General features: G+C 45.3%; 1 protein-coding gene across 3 annotated transcripts in view; it reads left to right on the top strand.

Annotated features, from left to right (window-relative positions):
* Positions 1-219: 219 nt before the first annotated feature.
* The window catches only part of RASGEF1C (RasGEF domain family member 1C), a 75,211-nt gene continuing 56,292 nt past the window's right edge, over positions 220-19,138 (top strand). For 2 of the 3 annotated variants that reach the window (XM_063348829.1, XM_063348828.1), the window contains exon 1: positions 220-444. The gene's annotated coding sequence lies outside the window, so the exon portion shown is untranslated. Of the gene's footprint in view, positions 445-2,509; positions 2,642-19,138 lie in introns of those variants that run through there. The other variant, XM_063348830.1, reaches the window with a different exon arrangement.

The raw sequence follows: 19,138 nt of genomic DNA, 5'->3' as shown, positions 1-19,138 counted from the left end.
TTAAAAGCCCTCGCGGGGCGGATTCGCGCCTGGCCACGTTACGCACAGGCGCTTCCAGCGGCTCCCTCACCCCCCCCCCCCCCCCCCTCCCCGTTTACCGCGCCCGGCCCCGCTCCGCCAGCTGCACCGCTCCGGGGCCGCGCCCGGCTCCGCGCCGCCCCCCCGCCCGCTGCACCTGCCCCCGCCGCCGGTCCGTCCCCCCCACCGCCGCCGGTCCCATCCCGGGTGCGGCGGGCAGGCGGCGCTCTGTGGCCGGGCCGCTCCGGGGCGGTGCGGCGCGGCGCGGTCTGCTCTTCCTCCTCCTCCTCCTCCTTCTTCTTCTCCTCCTCCTCCTCCGCGGCGGGCAGATGCGGCGGATCCTGGGGCGGCTCTCGCCCGCAGCGGGCTCCCGTCCCCCCGCCGCCCCCATGGACGGCAGCGGGGGCAACAGCCGCGCGTAGCTCGGTGAGTCTCCCCGGTCCCGGTCCTGTCCCCGTCCCCTCCCCCAGCACCCTGCCCGCCGGCAGCCCGCACCACGCTGCCGCAGCCGGGGATGCTGCCTCCCTCTGCCGCGCTCCTCCGTTTCCCTCTCCCCGCGTAAATATCACCCCCGCTCCGGCGTCCCACGCGTGTTGGCGGCGGGGGCCCGGCTGGCGGCGGGGCTGGGCTGCAGGGACCGGCTGGCCGCCCGGCTCCGCCACCTGCTCCCTGCGGCTCCGGCTCCCCTCGGGGGCTGCGGGAGCGGCGCCTCTGCGGGCTGGTCCCTCCTGCCGGGATGGGGTCTGGGAGAGCGCTCCCCGGTCGCGTCGCGGCGAGCCTTTCTCTCTGCTAGGAGTCCTGGGCCGGGGGGGTTGCAGGTGGACTCCCAAATATTTGTTTTAGGGTAGGACTTTAGCAATATCAGTCTTGGAGTTATTTTCTTTCAGCTAAATTTAATTTAAACCGACTCGGCGGTTGTAAGAAGCTCAGGGGAAAATGTCAGTTTGGGGATTGTTTTCCTTACCTTGGGTTTAAATATCTCTCTATATATATATTCGGTCATGATTTCTTTTTGTAAAATAATTTTGTTGTGCTTTATTTAATCCTGGAATTTCACAATCCTCCCAAGACAGACAGGCTTGTTAGAGGCTGAAATAATCAGCTCCAAGGCATAGACAGTGCCCTTGGTCGTAACAGGTGCAGTGTGCATATTCTTATGAACAATGAAATGGTTTCAGCATTCAGGTTTATTTGTATGCTCTGCATTTCTGTGACTCTGAAGAAATTGTCATGCTATGTTATGTCAAAGATGTGCTTACAGCATGAGCATGTCTGTAGTACCTAATTAACAGGACATGGGAGCAGCTGCACAGACCCCGCCAGTGATGGCTGTAATACCCGGGGTATTTCTGGGTGACACTGTATAGCTTGGGGTGTTTTGGTGGCTTGTGTGAGGACCGACGCTGGGCACCGATCCCTTAGCGATGCTCTGGCATAGCATGAAACACGGGGAGATGAGCGGGAGAAGAGAAGTGCAGAGGAGGAACCATTTGCATCCAGATTGTATTCTCTAGACTTGATGGTCCTCTAATACAGTTCCCTGCCCCTGTGTTTTCTGGGTAGGGTGGCAGTGGTGGCACGTCTTATGTTGTTACTGAAACCTAAAACACTGATGCTTATGTTCCACAGAAGAGATTTCCTGGACAGGTATTTCATAGATTAAAAGATTGTTGTTTACCGTCACAGGCTCCGTATTGAAGACAAAAATCCAGAGTGACACCACATTGGTAATTGACTTAATGGGAGTCATTCTGGAGTTAGAGCTGTAGATCAGAAGGAAATTAGACTGGAATTTAATTACTGCTCTCAAGCCAATATATCACAGTCCTTACCCGGGTTCAGCTTCTGCTGCGGGATACCTGTGCTCTGTGGTGCAGCCAATGGCATCTTCTGCCTGGAGGTGTCTCTGCCCGCCTTGGCACTGAAAGATGCACTTTGCTGGTGCTCTGCTTTCCAGGACTCCTTGAATCTCATTTGTTTTGTTAGGGATGGGATAAGGAGTGGACTGTATGTGTAGGATGGGGGACGATGACTGGTAAAGGGGTGAGGATGGGGAATGCATTCATTTATTATCCTCCAGCTCTTTATAGATTACAAAGAAATGGTAGAGCAAAGGAGGAGTCAAGGCTGAAGCCCGGGGAAAGTGCCTGCGAATGAAGGTCTGTTAGAGCTGTCCTCCTGGGTGATCTTAGTGGAGGCACAGAACAAAGCAAAGACACTAGAGATGTCCAAGAGGTCTTAGCTTGTCATCAGAGGTGCTCTGAGACTGTACGGGCTTGGAGATATGCCTTGTAGCTTGCCCCATCATGAGAGACAGTGCTTCTTCCTCCAGGAAAATGATGGGAAAGAAAGTCATGATGGTGTTGTTGGGGCATTCAGCCCTCTACAGAGGGTTTCCCCAGTGGTGGGGCCTGCCACCTCATGCTAATGAGTTGCAGTAACAGCGAACTTCGCGTTGTTCTGTAGTATCAAAAAGCATTGGGACAGCAAAGTGTCTTGCGAAGGAGGTGGAGAAACAAACCCAGCATTTCTACTGCTGTGGTTAACTTCCCTTGGACTTCTTACAGCCTCACCCAGCAATGTGATTCCATCCCTCGTGGTTCTTGGTTTACGGCAAGCAAAGGTAGGAATATGCTTCTGCCTCCTCTGAGGCACAGCATTTTGTATAGTTCTAATTCAGCCAACCAAGGAAGATAATTACCTTCTTAACCCTTTGTAAGATGTGACTGATACAGCTCCCGCTGGTTTCTTAAGTTAAAAGTGGTTTGTACTGTTAAAATATAGCACGCTTCACAAAAATACGTTAGTTGCGGAGAAAACATTTCTATTATGCTATTAAGTCAGCTTCACCTAATGATGTTCAGTTGAAAGGATTTAAAGTGTTATTTAATCGAATTTGCGTACAATAATCTTAAAGTATTCCTTAAAAAGCCTTAGAAATAATTAGCAGCCTTATTTAGCATCTTGGGTGATTTACACTGGTGCGAGAATGATTTGTCCTTTTCACATCGCTGGCAAAGCGTGATGTTCCTGTGAGTAAGCTGGATAATGTTTACAGATCTGCTAAAGCAATCAAGCTCTGGATAGTGGTCCTTTAATTGCCTGAGGCTTTTCTTGCTGTACATGCTTGTTTTAACAGAGTTTTGAAAATCATCTCTGGAAGCCAGTTATTTGTTTATGCTGCAGATGCTGATCTGGTCAGGGATATGTCTATGCTACAGTCATGGATGTAGCAGGAAGCGCTGAGCTCCGCAGGAGTGTGTCTGTGAGGACATGGAGGTCAGAGCAGCCTCACGCTGCCGGTACCTGCTCGTCCCTGCTGAGCTCACCTGTGCAAAAGGAGCGCTCTGGCCTCACTCCACTGACTTGATGCACTTGCAAGAAACAAGTCAAGGTGGGATTGATGCAAGAACAGAGACTTCTGGACGCCCCGGCCAACAAGTGTAGGAGACTCATCACCCCAAGCCATTAGTTAGGCCAGGAGTTTAGCAGGATGTAAAAACAAGTTAGATGTTTCAGATAGCTACAATGAGAGAGTGCCGTGTGTGCTTAAAATGAACTCATCTTTAAGGGGAGGTCTAAAGCCTTTTGCTTAGAGTTTAAGTTGCTCTCTGATGCAGAGAGTTACGAGAAGGTGCTTTCTAGGTGCTACTGATGGCTGCTGCAAGGCACGGGGTGTTTTTGAGGTCTGAGTGTCAGTGCCTGTCTGCTGAGGAAGACCTGTTCTCTCACAGTAGACAGTTAATAAATGAAGAAATTAATAGTAGCAAATGAATTCATAATCATAAGTTTAAATCTGTGTGATGAGTTCCTTAGTAAACTGTATCCATTCTTTATTCTCATTTCCTTGCTCAAGGTCTGCTCTGCAGATTATTATTAGTAGTAGTAGTTCAAATACTCTGGGCTGCTTCTTTCTAATAGCGTCACATTGGTTATGTTAGAGATGTTTTGTCTAAGTAAACTCCCTCCAGATACTTTTCCTTCCTGCAGATTTCTTCAGGGATGCAGAAGCTTAGCAGGTGCATAGTGAAGGCCTTTCCTCTGCTGGTCAAATGTTTGCTCATGTCCTAAATATAACTTCTGGGAATTTGTGTTTGTTTTGGAGCTGGGGAACACTTTTCTCTTTTACCCTCTTTATAGATTCAGAGGATTTAAGCATATGATTAACATTAAACATGTGAATATTCTCCCCGGACTCATTTTTTGGATCAAAGGCAGAGTGCTCAATATGTTGAGAGGATGGAGCCCACAACCACTAAATGCAGGGAGATGATCTGCTGCTATGCTGTCTAAAAAGAGTATATGAGTGCTTTGGATTTATGTCTCTCTGTGCCCCAAATCCCTCTGCTAACTGCTGTCTTGATGTTCCTTATCTACAAAGTGCTTACAAGCATTAACAAACGTTTGTGGTGCTGTTGAGACATGTTGTTATCCCCATTTTCCAGAAGAGATGCTGAGAGAGTTTGGAAATAGGCGGAGACCGCTGCAGGTTATGGACAAAGCTGGGTGTTGAACTAGCAGCCTTTAATTCTCAGCCCGGTAAGGCAGGGGCAGTAGCACAGCACTCCGGCAGTATTTGGTTAAACGTTGCTATCTTTCCGTGATTCTGAATGCTCCCCAGATTTCCATGCCAACACAAAGGCTTCTCATATCATCTACTGGATCAAACTCCAATTGAAAATATGGCCTGTTTGCAGGAGTGAGCAGTGGCCTGTTAAGGGAAAGAATCTCAGAGAAAATTTTGTATCTGTCCTGACTCTCAGTCTTGGTGGCTGTTGCAAGGAGAGCTGCTGTGTCAGGACTCCTGTGCCCTGAATAGTTGCAGCTTAGAGAAAGTGGGATTTTTCCATCTTCTTTCCTGTAAGCGCAACGATTCTTGCTTTCTTGCTGATTTAAAAATACTCAGAATACTTCTACAGAGCAGAGAGCCTGAGTCCGTGCATATAAATACAGACAACACTAGGTATGTATGCCTGTGAGCTGGCAAATGAATCAGTTTCTAAATCCAAAGTTTGTGTTGTGTCACTTCTGGCTCTGAGTTGGCTTGTTGTGTGTGTGTGTTGGTTTTTTGTTTGTTTTTTTTTTTTTTTCCTGGTTTCATTTGGCTTCATTTCCTTAAGTTAGAAGAATCTCTCAAAAGAGAACAGGCAAGCTTCAAACAAGGAGGGATGTGTTTTGCACTGATCTCGCAGGGCTGTGCTCGCGCAGGGCAGCGGGGAGGTGACGCGGGCGCCGGCCTCCCGTGCTGCTCTGCCCTTTGTCAGTGAGACCCTCCTGGACCGCTGTGGGACGCCGGGGCCCTGGGAAGCTGCGGTGGCCAGGCAGGCTCGTGGGCTCATGCTGGACCCAATAACCATGACAAAGGCAAGCTTCTGTGTGTTTTGAAGTTTTCCTTTAGGAAATAGGATTCCTCAAAATCCAGCATTTTGTAATATAAGGCAAGTGACAAATCTGCAACAATTCTGGAGTTCCCCACAGGACAGCCATCTGGTGTACCTGTGCATACAAACATGCGTGAGGGACAGACAAACCCTAATTGGGAATTTACTACCTTTATGTGCTTTGTGAATGAATCACAACCATCCTGAGCTTTTGCATGTATATAATGGTATATTTCCCTCTCTCCTTTTATCCTCCATAGGGAACCTGTGTTCTTCTGAACGAATGCTCCCTTCCATAAATGACCCAATCAGCCTTCATCACTGCTCGTTAGATCAGAAACTTCATTAGTTAATAGCAGTGGTGTTCTTCCTTTTTGTCCCTACTACAGCTAAGCTCATGGCATTTACAGACAGACTTGTTAGTCATTAATATTCTTTGTATTCTTCATCTTTGGCTTCAGAAAAGAAGGCCTTTCATCTCTTGCCTTGCTTTGTTTTTTAGAAGAAGCCAAGTTTGACTGGAGGAAAAAAGAAACCAAAAAAACATTTCTCTCCTGCTTTCTTATAAGCTTCCAAGCAGTCTCCCCTGCTGACTTTGTACTTTCACAGTAGACAAACATTGACTTTATTTCCACAGAATACAGCTGTTTTATTTTTTTCCTGGTTTACCTTTTTGCTTATGTCTCAGCAGCTTGACAGGACAGAACTAATTAACATCGACCATCTATATTGCTGAAACTTTCATTTTTTTTCCACAATTTTTCCATGAGGTTTATTGTACCTGAAGTCCAGTTGGTGTAAAGAGAACATGAGCATGTGTCTAAACTTAGAAAAACTGTGAAGGGTTTCCCTGGTTTGGAGCCTAGGAGATTACTGTGATTGGTCTGTTGATTCTTGCTCTTTTCTTTAAGAGAAATCAAAATGCTGGTACCCAGGAATGTGTTTTAACTCTGCCTACCTGGGGTGAAATGTGCATGGGCAAGTAAAATAAATAAAGCATATTCCTCAGTTGGGGAAGATTTTCTTTTCACCGCTAAATGCTCTCTGCTTGTAAGTGGTTAAGTCCAGAGCCTTTGCTAATCTGCAGTGCCAACTGAAAGAAAAGATAGAGGCACAGCATTGAATGTCTGTGATCATATGGAATCTCGCAGATGACTTCTGAAGAGCAGGACCAAAAGCAAAAAACTTCCGGCCTAGGCTATGTGTTTCGGTACACCAAAAAAATTAAAAATCTCTTGAGGTTCGCTAAATGCGTTTTTGAATGTGCAAGTAGTTCATATCCATTCTGCTCAGGTTTTCTCACTTCTAGCTCTGATGCAGTGCATATCACAGTGTGATCATTAGGCGTGATTACCACATTTTTGACCTATTTAAAAGTCTCTGGCTGTGAAATTCCGAAGATCCTAATTTAAGCTATAAAACAGATTATTAATGTGCCTTCGCTTACACATTTCATGGCTCATTTCCTGATTACAGCAATCTTGAACGTGTACATATAGTCTGTTCCAATGGGTGTGTATAAACATTGTATACCATGTACAGCCTGGTCATCTGGGCTTGGAGCTCACATTCCACATATCTTCCACAAATCAAAGCAGATAGAAGAGAAAGCCACAAGTGTGAGAAGCTGCAGCGTCCCACGTTGGTGCTGGCAAAAGGCCTGTTGCTTTCTGCAAGGCTGGAGCTCAGGAGAGGGTACAGGAATGAGGATCAAGCAGGGGTATAGAAGTTGGGCAAAAGACCAGATTTCAGGCAAAGAACATCTTCACACAACCCCTTATTCTCCCTGTGGACTGGAGAAGGTGCCCTCTGAAAGCGTCAGGGCTCAGTGGCTGTCTCTGGGTTGCTGCCAGGAAACTTCAGCTGTACTGAAGTGGGGCACAGGCAAGACGCTGTGTGTGCTCAGTGGGTCTGTGGAGGGCAAAGATGGCTGTTGAGATCTTCCAGTCTTTTCCATCACTTCATTCAAATCTGTCGTCTTGCGCATGGAACTGAAACTCTGCAGAGCTTCCTTATCCATGCGCACAGAAAGGAGTTTGGGGTTACAGTTGCATGGGTCACTTATGATTCGGCCATTGGGATGACACAACATGAAATAATTCACTAAGGTTACAGGTGCAACTGCAGATGGTGGATCCAATAGAGAAATTCAGTTTGCAAGTTCAAGAGCATGTGACAGTGTTGTATAAATTACCCTGTCACCCAGTCACTGCGTGAGGCCCAAATCAGCGAGGCACGTCTGTGCATACTTACTCTACTGCCTCTACTCCTGGTGAGGACATAAAGAAAAGCCTACGTCTCACTAAGTTTCATTTGATGAGTTATGTGCTTAAAAGTGCATCTAGAGATTTCTTCCTGAGCTGGGAGCGTGCTTCAAGTGAAGCGTGTGGCTGGCTGAGTTTGGTGCCATCTTCCAGAGGGGCTGACGCTGCAGTCCTAGTGTCTGGGGTTCCGGCTTTCAAGTCTTTCAGAAAGCAGCATCCCTTGGGTTTAAGGTATGAAGCCTTAAAATCTTTGTGTTGACTCTCCACTTAGACTGGGTGCACTTGTTACTGGAGTAGTGGTTTGTTCCCATTCCCTTCCTGCAGTCTAACAGCTGGAGATGTTTGGGGGTCTCTAACGCAACCCCCACTCTCACCTGGTCACAGACACAGTGGGGTCCTCTGTGTTTCTCTCAAAGGTCGAGGTAAGGTGCAATACCTATTGGCAGAAAAAGGGGGGGGGGGAAGGAAAAGTGAAAGACAGGTGAAGGAGTTAATTTGGCTTATTGACTTACCCTTTTGGGTCACGGCACCTGATCAGAGTCCTGACCTGACAGAATCGAGTAGTTCTGTGCTGCAGTTGTTTTCGTTTTTGTTTGGGGTTGTTGTTTTGTGGTTGATTTTGTTTGTTTGTTTTAAATCATTTTGTAATTTTAATAATGGTTACTTCGTCAATCACATCCAACACAACCAAGTCAGGAGGCAAGTGTGACTTGGAAGATAAGGCTTGACTATTCTTTACTTTGCTCCCTTTAATATACGTTGTTGTGACAAAGTGACATGTATATTAAATGTGTAATCTTGCAGATATTTTAAATGGTTGAATAATTTGGGGGATGTGAGCAGTTCTTCAGAAGTCAATAGGGACAGTATCTGGGCCTGGGCATTTGTAGATGAAGGACACAGGCTATTAGCTATTTAGGGGAGAGACCTTTTCCTACTGCCATGTCGAGTACTTGGCTCTTTGGTCCTACGTGAGCTGTCAGATACAGATGTCTGCCTCCACATGAGATCAGCAGTGATTTTCTACAAGTTTGGGATGCAGGATGAACGCAAAGTCTGGCGTAGAGCAAGGTGAGATGGGACCCTTCTCTTTCAGGACACGGGGGAGAACTTCAGTGTAGCTGAACCGCTTGTGCCTCGCACACACAACGTGTGAGAGGTGAGAACCAGGCAATAGGCCATGATATTTGTTCCTACTTAGTAGCGGTCTCCCCTGGCATTTTCTACCCTACTCCAAGGAGCGGAGATGAAGGCAGAGTTGCAATGAGTGCTCCCCATCTCCAAGCACTGCTGGAGGACAAGGTTAGCAGCCTCTCTCGTGGCTGCTGCTGCGCCAAGTGCTGTGGGAGAGATTTCTGCTCCTTTCGGCCTCTGTGGAGGCTGCCAGTACAAGCCTCATATACTCGTTCTGTGTGTCTGGGACAGGATTTGTGCTTTTGTTCTTGGCGTGTGCTTATGTTAAACAGCATTTCAGGTGTTCAGTGTGTATTGTTTTAAAGCGATCATGATACAAATTTATAAAGGCCGAGTTGCTGCCATTTGTTACTCAGTTGTGGAGACCATGTGGATCCTTTGGATCCTCCTGACTATCTCCCAAGTGAGAAGCTGGTTGTGAGGCTGGCCAAGCCCTGGTAGGAGATATTACATAGTGCACACAGCTGGGAGAGCATCAGCTTGTCGTTTGCAGTTGTCTTATTTCTTAATGTGGTGTAGTAAATTATAAATGTACACAAACGTCTATGGAGCATTTCATTCGTAAGCTGCCAGACTGCAGTGTGCGTTTTGAAATTGCTGTTTTGGGGTTTGTTTTTGTTGCCGAGGACAACTTCATTAACTGATACTAGGCATTTCTTAAAAATAAATAGATCACATGAGAACCATGTGTCCATTAGTGGTTCTGTTAATAAAAACTTGATCTTTCTTTCATTCCGTGAAAGATCTTCTATGCAGCAACCTCTTTGTTCTTTATGGTACAGTTATTAGCTGTTATTAGGTCATTTCAGGAAGGTCATTATTTGCAAATTGGTGTGCTGTGGAGCTTGGAAGCATGTGCCACAGTGTTGTGTAGGCCAACAGAAATATTTGAGAGTGTAGATTGTTAGGAAAATGTGCAAGATGTTTGTATAAATAGGGATGGTTACGTCTAAGTCCCTCTCTGGGCATTACTCATGTGCCCCTCTCTTCTGGGGTATAGCAGTGCTAACAGCTATCCAGTTCGTGTGTTAAAGCAAGTATCTTCCGAAGTGGAACCACAAATGACAGCAGAATTATGATTAAAGGGCAGTCAGTACTGATGGTGAGCCCAGCATAAAATACAAGTCTGGCTGTGGTTAGGAGAATGTGCCCATGTAATAAGTAGCTTAACTTGGTGTATTCTGTGAAATAGAAAGAAGCGTGAAATATGTGATGTGAATGGTAGGCTGGATTTCCCTGTCACTCCGTATTTATGTTCCTGGAGCTGTACTGGCTTCGCCAGGGTTACTTCTCAATTGCACCCAAGTGAATGAGGTGGATTTCCACTTCTCAACACTTTTTTTTTTTCTTTTTTTAATTTGGAAACAGCAGTGTAATTGAGATTCTCTCTTGTAGCTCTAGATTTAGAGCTTTCATATCAGATAAAATGTAGCCAGTGAGACTAATGGGTCTAAATGTTTTATTTTACCTGATCAGATGCTAACTGCTACAACTTCATCCAACTCCATTAAAGAAAATAGGTGTTGTTCCTTTCTCATTAATGGGAGTAGGATTGAACCATTAAAGGCCAATTTCAGCAGAGATATTAGCAAATACTAAGGCTTGATCCACGGCGTTTTGCAGTCAATAAATCAGCAATTGTTATCTCTGCAGTAGCAGGTCTAGTAGGGATTTGAGTGTCTTTGAGATTGAGAGTGCTTGTCTTGAGTATCGCTTGTTTAAGTTTTCTGAAATCAGTTAAATTGAGATAAATTCAGTGACTTGTTCATGTCTGTTGGAGTTGCTCAAAATTTATGTTCTTCACTGAGAATAGACTGTGGCCTGCTGTGCTTGGGTAGGGGAAATCAGGAGCTTTTCCCCATGGGCTATAAACAGCCTGACGAATGTTTGTGTTCTAAAGGAGGCGTTCAACCAACCACTGAAACAGTATTTCCAAACTGCTTTAAATCACTTCCTAATCGTTTCTGTTACGGATAGCCAGGTTTTACTTTTTGTAGGCTTTTACATGCATGAAGCTTCCTTTTAAGATTGTTGTGTCACTCTCGCCTCCCCTCCTGGCAGGATTCTTCTCCTTTACAAGCCAAGTCCAAATATCTCAGTGGTATGTTGTGGAAAGAAAAGCCTATTGTATGAGGCTGTGTGTATGGGTGTTTCAGCAAGAAGCACAAGAAATCTGAGGTTCTGTCTTGCACACCTTCTATCTTGATGTTTTGACAAGCCCCATTTAAAAAACTCCTTATGGCAAGTGATTTTTTTATGAGCACATGTGGAGAGGAATGTGTAAAGTGCTTGAGATGGTAGGGACTGGGAAGATGCATGACAACTGCTTTGTGTAAGATGATCTGTGTTGTGAGGAACAAATGGTGCATTGAGATGACAAATGGAGCAGTGGAGGTGCAGCTGGGCTGCACGGGCTGTTCGATAGTGGAGGTACCGCTGAGCGGCTCGATGAGAGTCTTCTGCAGTGCTAAGAATAATAAAAATGCATTTACTTTCAGCAGATGAAAGGATTTTGTATGCTGGTCAATATAAACAATTTCCTTTTAGGTTTGAGCTTTCTGATAAATTAATGATATAATTCCCATTGAATTAATTAAATCAGGTTCCAGGGTCTTGATTTGCAGAGTCTAGCTGTGAAACCCCTACCAGAAGAAGATTTTAGGCAAATAAATGGCCTCTATTTTCTTGTGTGCTGGGTGGGGTGTCTGGCAATAATTAGTGCATTTATCAAGGCATCTTTCCATGTTAGAGACAGGCTGTTATCCGCTTTTCATAGATGGAAACAGAGGGACAGTGAGATTATGGGGCTTGTCTAGAGGCCACTGTGTGATGTAGCAGACACAAGAGTAAAGTGCTGGCACCCTAAAAGACAGACTGGTCCCCTGCGTCTTGCATTGTTCTTCCTTTGGGGTATATTGTGCCTTTGCCTTTCCTCTGGATGGCAAACAAATACAGCACAAATCTGCCCTGTTCCCTGCACCAGGCTCCCAAAGGCAGGCAGGGAAGGGAGGGTGCTGACCTGTCCCATCAGTGCCCTCTGGTGCTTCGCGATCTGGGGAGCAGAGGCTGTTCACTTTCAAAGGGAAAAAGAGAAAGCCAGCAAGAGTGCGTGTGCAAATGGTTTTCCAGCATCTGAATAAAGAGCACAGTAAGGAACAGTGGTGTTCATTTCCATCGAGGTAGTTTCTATGCTGCCTGGGGACCCAGGGAGGTTGCACTTATGTCATTTGGAAAAGCGCAGCTGGACTGAAGGCAGGAGCCAGCCAGGGGTGTCCCAGAGGGACGGAGAGGGGAAACCAAACCAAAAATTGTAGGGAAAGTAATGAAAACAAACTATTTCAAATTAGCAGGTCTTGCTCTTAAACCACCTCCCAGGGGAAAGGTGTTCAGGGGAGCATCACTTGGGTCTTTCACATGGCTCTGGCTGAAGTCCCCACAGTGATTTGGAGCTGAGAAGGAGAATGGTTTTGCCCAATTTCTTTCCCTATTACACCAGATAGTTCCTGGTTTCCACAGCGCCACAGCCATGAATGTGGACACTGCCTCTGCTTGGCTGATTCAATGGGAAAACACCCCCTGCCCACGCTTGGGGCCGAAGTCCTGGTCAGCTGGGCTGGGATGGGCTGGAGCAGTTGTCCTGCACATGTGATGGCGTCTTCCCTTTCTGCAACTGCAGAGCAAATATTGTGTGTCCAAGGCACAGCTCAGCCCGCAGTTCCCTGAATTGATTTGTGACAGCAGGGAGTGAAGCTGAGGCCCTCCTTTATTAGTAGGCCAGCTTTAAAAAAAACAACCCAAAACCTATCAGCTTTTGCTTTGGCTTACCTCCCTGCTGTGAACAAGCACTATTTGATTCATAAGACACTATTGGTAGGTCTTTCTGGATTCTGTGAATGCTTAAAATACTGAAAAGTTTGTTCCTAGTGGAGTAGAAGGCTGGGTTCATGACTAGCAATGGAAGAGATCTTTTTGCAAAGATAAGCGCGAACATGAAATGTCTGTAGAAATGCAAACAGTCTTTAGTCTGGAATATTCTAAAGCAAAGGCAGAATACCAGAAAACACATAAGAAAAATGTGTGTGGGGAAGTGAAGTAGTAATTTGACAAAGTCACCTTGGCATGGCTTTCAAAGGTTGTTGTTGCTGTCAGCAAGCAAAGCACAAGTGCAAAGACTTGAGGTTTTGGTATCTCACCAGCTTGGGCTGGGAGTGTGGAAGTGATCCTCGCCGCTGGCACTGCGGGGAGCTGGTGCTAGTTTCTTGGCTTTCCACATGGTGAGACAACACGTGCTAATATCACATTGCTCTGATTAGTTCTGATTAGTTTTGGTTTCTCTCACTGGAGTTTGAACGTGTGTTGGCTTTCCTCGGTAGATCAAGAAGGAATTAATGCCGCATTCTACTTAACTGTTCGTCAACAGCTAAAATCATGACAAAACTGCTCCACCCCAATTAGTAAAGCAGCAAATAGGAAGACTTAATTAGACTCAAGACATCTGAAATCTTACTGCTTCCTGGGTCTGGGAATACTGTAGCAGACCAGTGCGTGCAGCTAACTTTGCTTAGTGTTAGCCCTGCACTGACGAGCAGAATCATTCTTTTCCTCGTTTAGAAGTATTTGACCTTAAGATATGAAAATATATCAAGAAGGTGACTTTTAAATGATGGAAACTTGTTTTTCAAGACTCAGTTAAAATCTGAATTTTATTTCTATGTATCTTTAACTCATTCTTATTTCTGCTAATTACTGTGTCAAGTAACTAGTTTATCAAGACCACTTTAAAGATGAATGACAGTCAAGTCTTGTGATGAAGAGAATGTTGTTTTCCTACAACCAGGACCAGAGGAATTTGTACCCATGAATTAGATTTGCAAACCTTCTGACCTGCCTGCCATCGGTATTTTTTTCATAAAAACAAAGATGCTGTCAGCACAAGTCACTGTTTCACCAAAAGGGTCGTTTACCTTTCATAAAAAATAATAAAGAGCTGTATAAATATTCTCCATATGCTGCTACTGGATTGTATTAGTGAAATATGTCAATGTTTGTGGCGTGTGCAGCCCCACGTTTTATGACACCACTTGAAAAATGTGAGACATTCATATGAGTTATTTGGAAGATGGTGACAAGGCTATTGGATATAGCTGTGTCTTAAAGAGAGCATTTTCAAGCATACAGTAGAGAGAGAGAAACATGCATGACCAAGCGTCGCCAGTGCTGGGGTAGCAGACTTCAGCCCATGTGCTACTAGCAAGATGGCTGTAGGGCTTTGCAGTTTGTTGGATTTGTTTTTCCAGTGTGACCTGTGGGACCGAGTGCTTACAGGGACCAAGCAGATGGCCATGGAGATCTTTTCTGCACAGCTTCCAGAAATTTGAAAGCAGTTTTTTTGACAGCTACTGTAGTATTGGGGCTCTACCATACCTAGGTATTTCCCATCCATGTATTTACTGAGCTTCTTGGATTATCTGCATATTGCCAAGACTCAGTGTGGAGCTCAGGAGCTGAAATGTAGACACCGAAGAATCTAAGAAAGGTTGTGTTTGACTTCTTGAGCAGCTGAGACTTTCACCTGATGGTGTTGGCTACAGCAGAGTGAACCCTTGTACATCTGATGCCTCGCACACCTGAACACAGCCTTTTGTGTCGCTGACCAGAGCTGGGTTTTTCTGAGCCAGAAGAGCAAGGGTGATTGGGGACAAACTGGGTTTGGATCTGAGTCATGAGAGTATGCAACAAGTGGCTGAGGAGAAGGTGACCCCAGCTGCCCTGTCCTCTGAAGCAGTTGTGCTGTGCCTTCCCCATCCCGTAAGATGACAGGGACGATTGATAGTAAAGAGCAAAGAAGCAGCAGCTTCTGCCTGTGTCTTTTTATGACTATATCTAGTCCCTGAGCCTTCACTGTATTATCTCCTTAAATCTCCGTGCCTGACAATTGCTTTAGCACAATTTTACTGTTATAAAGTATTACTGTCCTGGGTTGCAAAAGAAAAGCATGCACTTGCAAGCCTGATTTGGAGTCAGTCTCCCAACCCGCAACTGTCTGCTTTAATTTTCCCTTTTCACATAACCCTTTTTTTGTAGAGTGAGCTATTGCAGGGAGAAGTTGTATGCAAATTTGAAATTAAACCTTTGGCCCTTCCAACATTTTCTATTTGCATTGCTGAAGAAGCGGTTGAGGTTTCCCAGCTTTGGACTCTGGCTATGGAAGCACCCCGGCTCAGGGCTGGGAGTGTTGATGCGTTTGGGGTGTCTCCAGGTACAGCGTTCACAAAACAGCGGGTGACGGGATTCACAAAACCTGTGGGCAGATGATTTGTACTGCAGGCAGCAGCACAAAGTGGGGGCTCTTTTGGTTAATGAATATTGAACTTCTCCTGTGTAACAGCGAGTTGTATCCTGCTCTGCAAATGAGCATCTTTGTGAGAGGCTGAGCTGCAGACAGGGGAACTGCTTGTGAGTTCATTAATTCCTGTCTGGGTGACAAGTGTGCTCCAAACAGGGCTCTGCTGGTCACCGAACAGTTGGTGCTGTGTTTTTTTTTTTAGTTGTTTGGTTCTGATTATTTTCCTCTTAAAAGCTCAGAGTCTTTACTCAGTGCTGGATGCTTTCCTCTATCTGCCCACATTGAATTTTGTACATGACAATATCCTTCTTTGGAAAGAATTGATGTAATAAATTTGCGCACGCAGCAGTCCCTAAATTCAGCTCTATTTGTGGCAGGAGTTCCAAAGGGCACATACGTCTCGGAAACATTGTGACTGTTGCATGAAATGATAATTTTAATGCATGGAAGATCAGCTTCTGATTTATTTTTATTAGTGCAGATGAAAATTACTATGATGGTTCAAGTAGGGCGTAAAATAAATATCTCTAATCTCATTCCGTGAGGAATATTAACTTCGAATTTTGTATTTCTTTTCTTTCCTAAGCCACTGTAAAATGCTCAGTATGTGACTTGAGTGTCTGTTCCATCATGTTTATGTAGGAAGGTTTCTCTTTTTCTTTTTTCATGATCTTAATAGGAGAAGTCTGTTTTCATTTCTGCGGCACTTTATGCAACATTCAAGTTCCAGTTCCTTTCACCAGGAAAAGGTAACAATTTTTAACCAGAGCGCACAAATGTATGTTTATCCCAATGGACAAAAGCGCATTAGGAAGAGCTTTCCCAAACAGGTGCTGCAGGTGACTTCAATTTAAAAAAACACCCATACTGGGAAGTCAAATGCTTGCTACCAGCAGAAATGTCCCTGTAGCCAGGGCTTGTGGAAGGGACTATTTCTGCTTTTTTTTTTTTCCTTTTCTCACCTGCAGGTGAGAACCGATATGGTCCTGAAGACTTCCTAGATATACAAGTAATTTCTTGGAAGGTTGACTGTAAATTGAGGTTCTGGGGAACACCCAGGGACCTGAGTCTCCAGGCGCTTTTTTCCCCAGCTGTTTTGGCACAGGCTGCGGGGAGGATAAGCCCTTTGTAGACTTTCAGCCGTATCCTGCCTGTGACAGGTTAATCTGCTGCCTGTGTCCGCGCCTCGGGGTGGCTGACAGCACGAAACCAGGCCTGGAAGTGGAAACTAGCGCTCCTCCCTGCTCCCGTTTCAGGGGTGGTGTGTTTTAGGAGATTAGGGGTATGACGTGTCCCAACTGCTATAGCATACCTGTCTGCTGTCCTGCTGCTGTACGGTCCCAGTCATTCTGTTAGTGTGCAAAATCATTAACTGGTAGCACTGGCCTTGCCAAACAGATCACTGAAGAAAAGGTGATGATTCTCATAGCATGGCTCAGCACTCCTGCTCTGAACTACCAAACAGAGGTGGATGAGTAGAGTTGGGAATAACTAAGTGTTTTCATCCCTAGGTAAGTGAGCAAAAACATGGTTACAGGCAAGGCAAGACTTCATACGCGCAGAAGAGAAGATGAATGCATGGCTCTGTGACGTGGTCCTGTCTTTGACCGCTGTTGTAAGAGCACTGGGCAACAGTGATGTTTTAATGGGGTTAATTGGTAGCCTAAATATCATTGTGGGAAAATAGTAAAAAGCCTTGAAGAGAATATTAAAGGATTCAAGTATTGCTTAAAGAATTAACAGAAGATGCAGATGTAGGTATGTGCACGCATGTGTGTAATTGGCAATGCAAAGCCTTTGAGTTGGAAATCATTGGTACAGAAATACAGTTAAGAATGGATTTAGTTCTAACAGCCACAGCAAAAAGAATATTAAAGCAATAAAAAGATGTATTGTAAGGCATTCGCTTCTGTATCGATATATTGATTATACTGAAGGTGGAGTGTGTGCATAGTTGGGCCTTCTGGTAAGAAAAGGAAACTTATTTTGGGGAATGGGAAAAATCAGTGGAAGTGCTGTAAGAAATTAATATTAATGCTTCTTTCTGAAGGTCTGGAGAGGGTTCTTGTGAGTTTTACTCTATGTTCCAGTAAGTTGGGGACTGTCCTTTGTGTGGGAATAGCTATGCACAGTTTAAAGGTGAAGAAACCAGTGTGGTCTAAGGCTCCACAGGTATAAGAGAAGGGAAGTCATGATTTGAAAATATTTATAATGGCAAGGAATCTTACACTGCTAAAGTGACACTTCTGCTGTGAATAATTTACCATAATGAAAGTCAAGAGTTTGGCATCCTGGTGAGTTGACTTTGGCTGTTTGCAGTGAGAGAGCTGAGAGAGGTGTTCCTGATGAGGTAAGGTTGATGCTCATTATTCCAAAGAATAACTTGAGTAGTCTTTCTGTGTCAGCAGCACATAGTCTGCTAAGGATTATCAACCTCCGGCCTAGAGAATGGACATCCAGAGTGCATGGTCAAGATGGTGTCTACCTCAAATGACTTACCTGCCTAGGAGCCCACTGAATCACTGGTTAGCATCCCTTCAGCTGGGCTGAGAGCTCTGCTGGTGGTAAGCTTTTTGTGGTAAGGTTTTGGGAGGAATTTGGAGGAGGTGGCTTTGGGAGCGCCATGGGTTGAGCTGGGGAGAGTCCTTATAAACTACACTGGTCTTGTGACTGGTCTCTCTTCTGTTGATTTTGTTAGGGGCAGCCCTGCTGTCTCTCAGTGGGTTTAGGGTGTTGGGCACTGGGGACTGCAATGGAAGGCTGTCACATCTGTGTCCTTCAGTGTGAAGTGGAAGCATGTATCCCATTTGTGGTCTCCACCACTATCTTGCATTCAAGCTGTGCGCTAACCTACTTGATGATGCCCAGTTCCACCACGGACTCCTGCATAGTGTTAAGGACACTCACCCTGTCCTGTCCATACCCCGCAATGTGGCATGGTGCCTGAAAACTTAAGCTAACTCCGGACAAACCAGCTCACACGGTAGTTCACCGTTGAAATAAAAGTACGCTGTGGTCCCTGGGTGCTGAGACAGGCCGAGAGACGTGATGTCTGCGTGGTATGGTGCAGGGTACAGAGCCAGTTCATGACTTTACACTACAGAGCATACACATGCCCTGAGGGTCTTATACTCACAAGAGGTAGCTCATCCCTCTGTCTCCTGAGCTTTTGTATAAACCGATAGGCCCAGCTACTGTGTTTTCTTTGGCTACTAGAAGCCTAATCTTCGACTGTCCTAATTTCTTTAGGAGATATTTAAGAGTTGCTTGGTCTCCACTAGCAAATATGTTGCTTGTATTCCTGGATGAAGATATTCTTGGAATACTTATTTTAGTGCAAACCCTCCAGTGGGCAATCTTTTATTCCAGAATAATGGGCCTTTGTCCAATTTAACATAATGTACTTTGGAAGTGGAAGTCTGTAGTTTGTTGTGCAGGAAATGCACTCATTTACCAAATCTCATTAATTAACTGGCACCTATTTAAGGGAACTTTCTTCTCTCTTGTGGTGTTTAAAACATCATCTGTCATGAAAAGTAGCTGTGTAGTTTTTTACAATTGGTCTTTGATTTTACAAGTGATTCCTTCTGCATATTAAAAGTAATATTTCTGCTACTTCTTGTTATGAAAAAGGGACCTCAGCTTTGAGAATTACAGTTTCAGCTGCTCAGAATTGTGTGGCAGCTCTGTGCTTGCTGCCAGGAAGCTGTTACTGTGCTCAGGACAGTGCGTCTCTGCCTCTTGATGTAATATTCTACGTGATGAAAAACTAAAGTAGTTTTTTTTTTTTTTCTTCCGTGTGTAGCCCCCACCGCTTCTGGGCGGCGCAAGATTAATCTTCTGGCTGCCAATCTACAGAGCTCTTGCCCAAACCAGAGACACCTAGCAACGCCTGCACTGCACCAACTGTCTCAGACAAAACTCATCGCCTTTCC

The sequence above is a fragment of the Chroicocephalus ridibundus genome, chromosome 11 (genome assembly GCF_963924245.1).
Source record: "Chroicocephalus ridibundus chromosome 11, bChrRid1.1, whole genome shotgun sequence".
NCBI lineage: Eukaryota > Metazoa > Chordata > Aves > Charadriiformes > Laridae > Chroicocephalus > Chroicocephalus ridibundus.
This window is presented reverse-complemented; position numbering and strand designations above follow the sequence as displayed.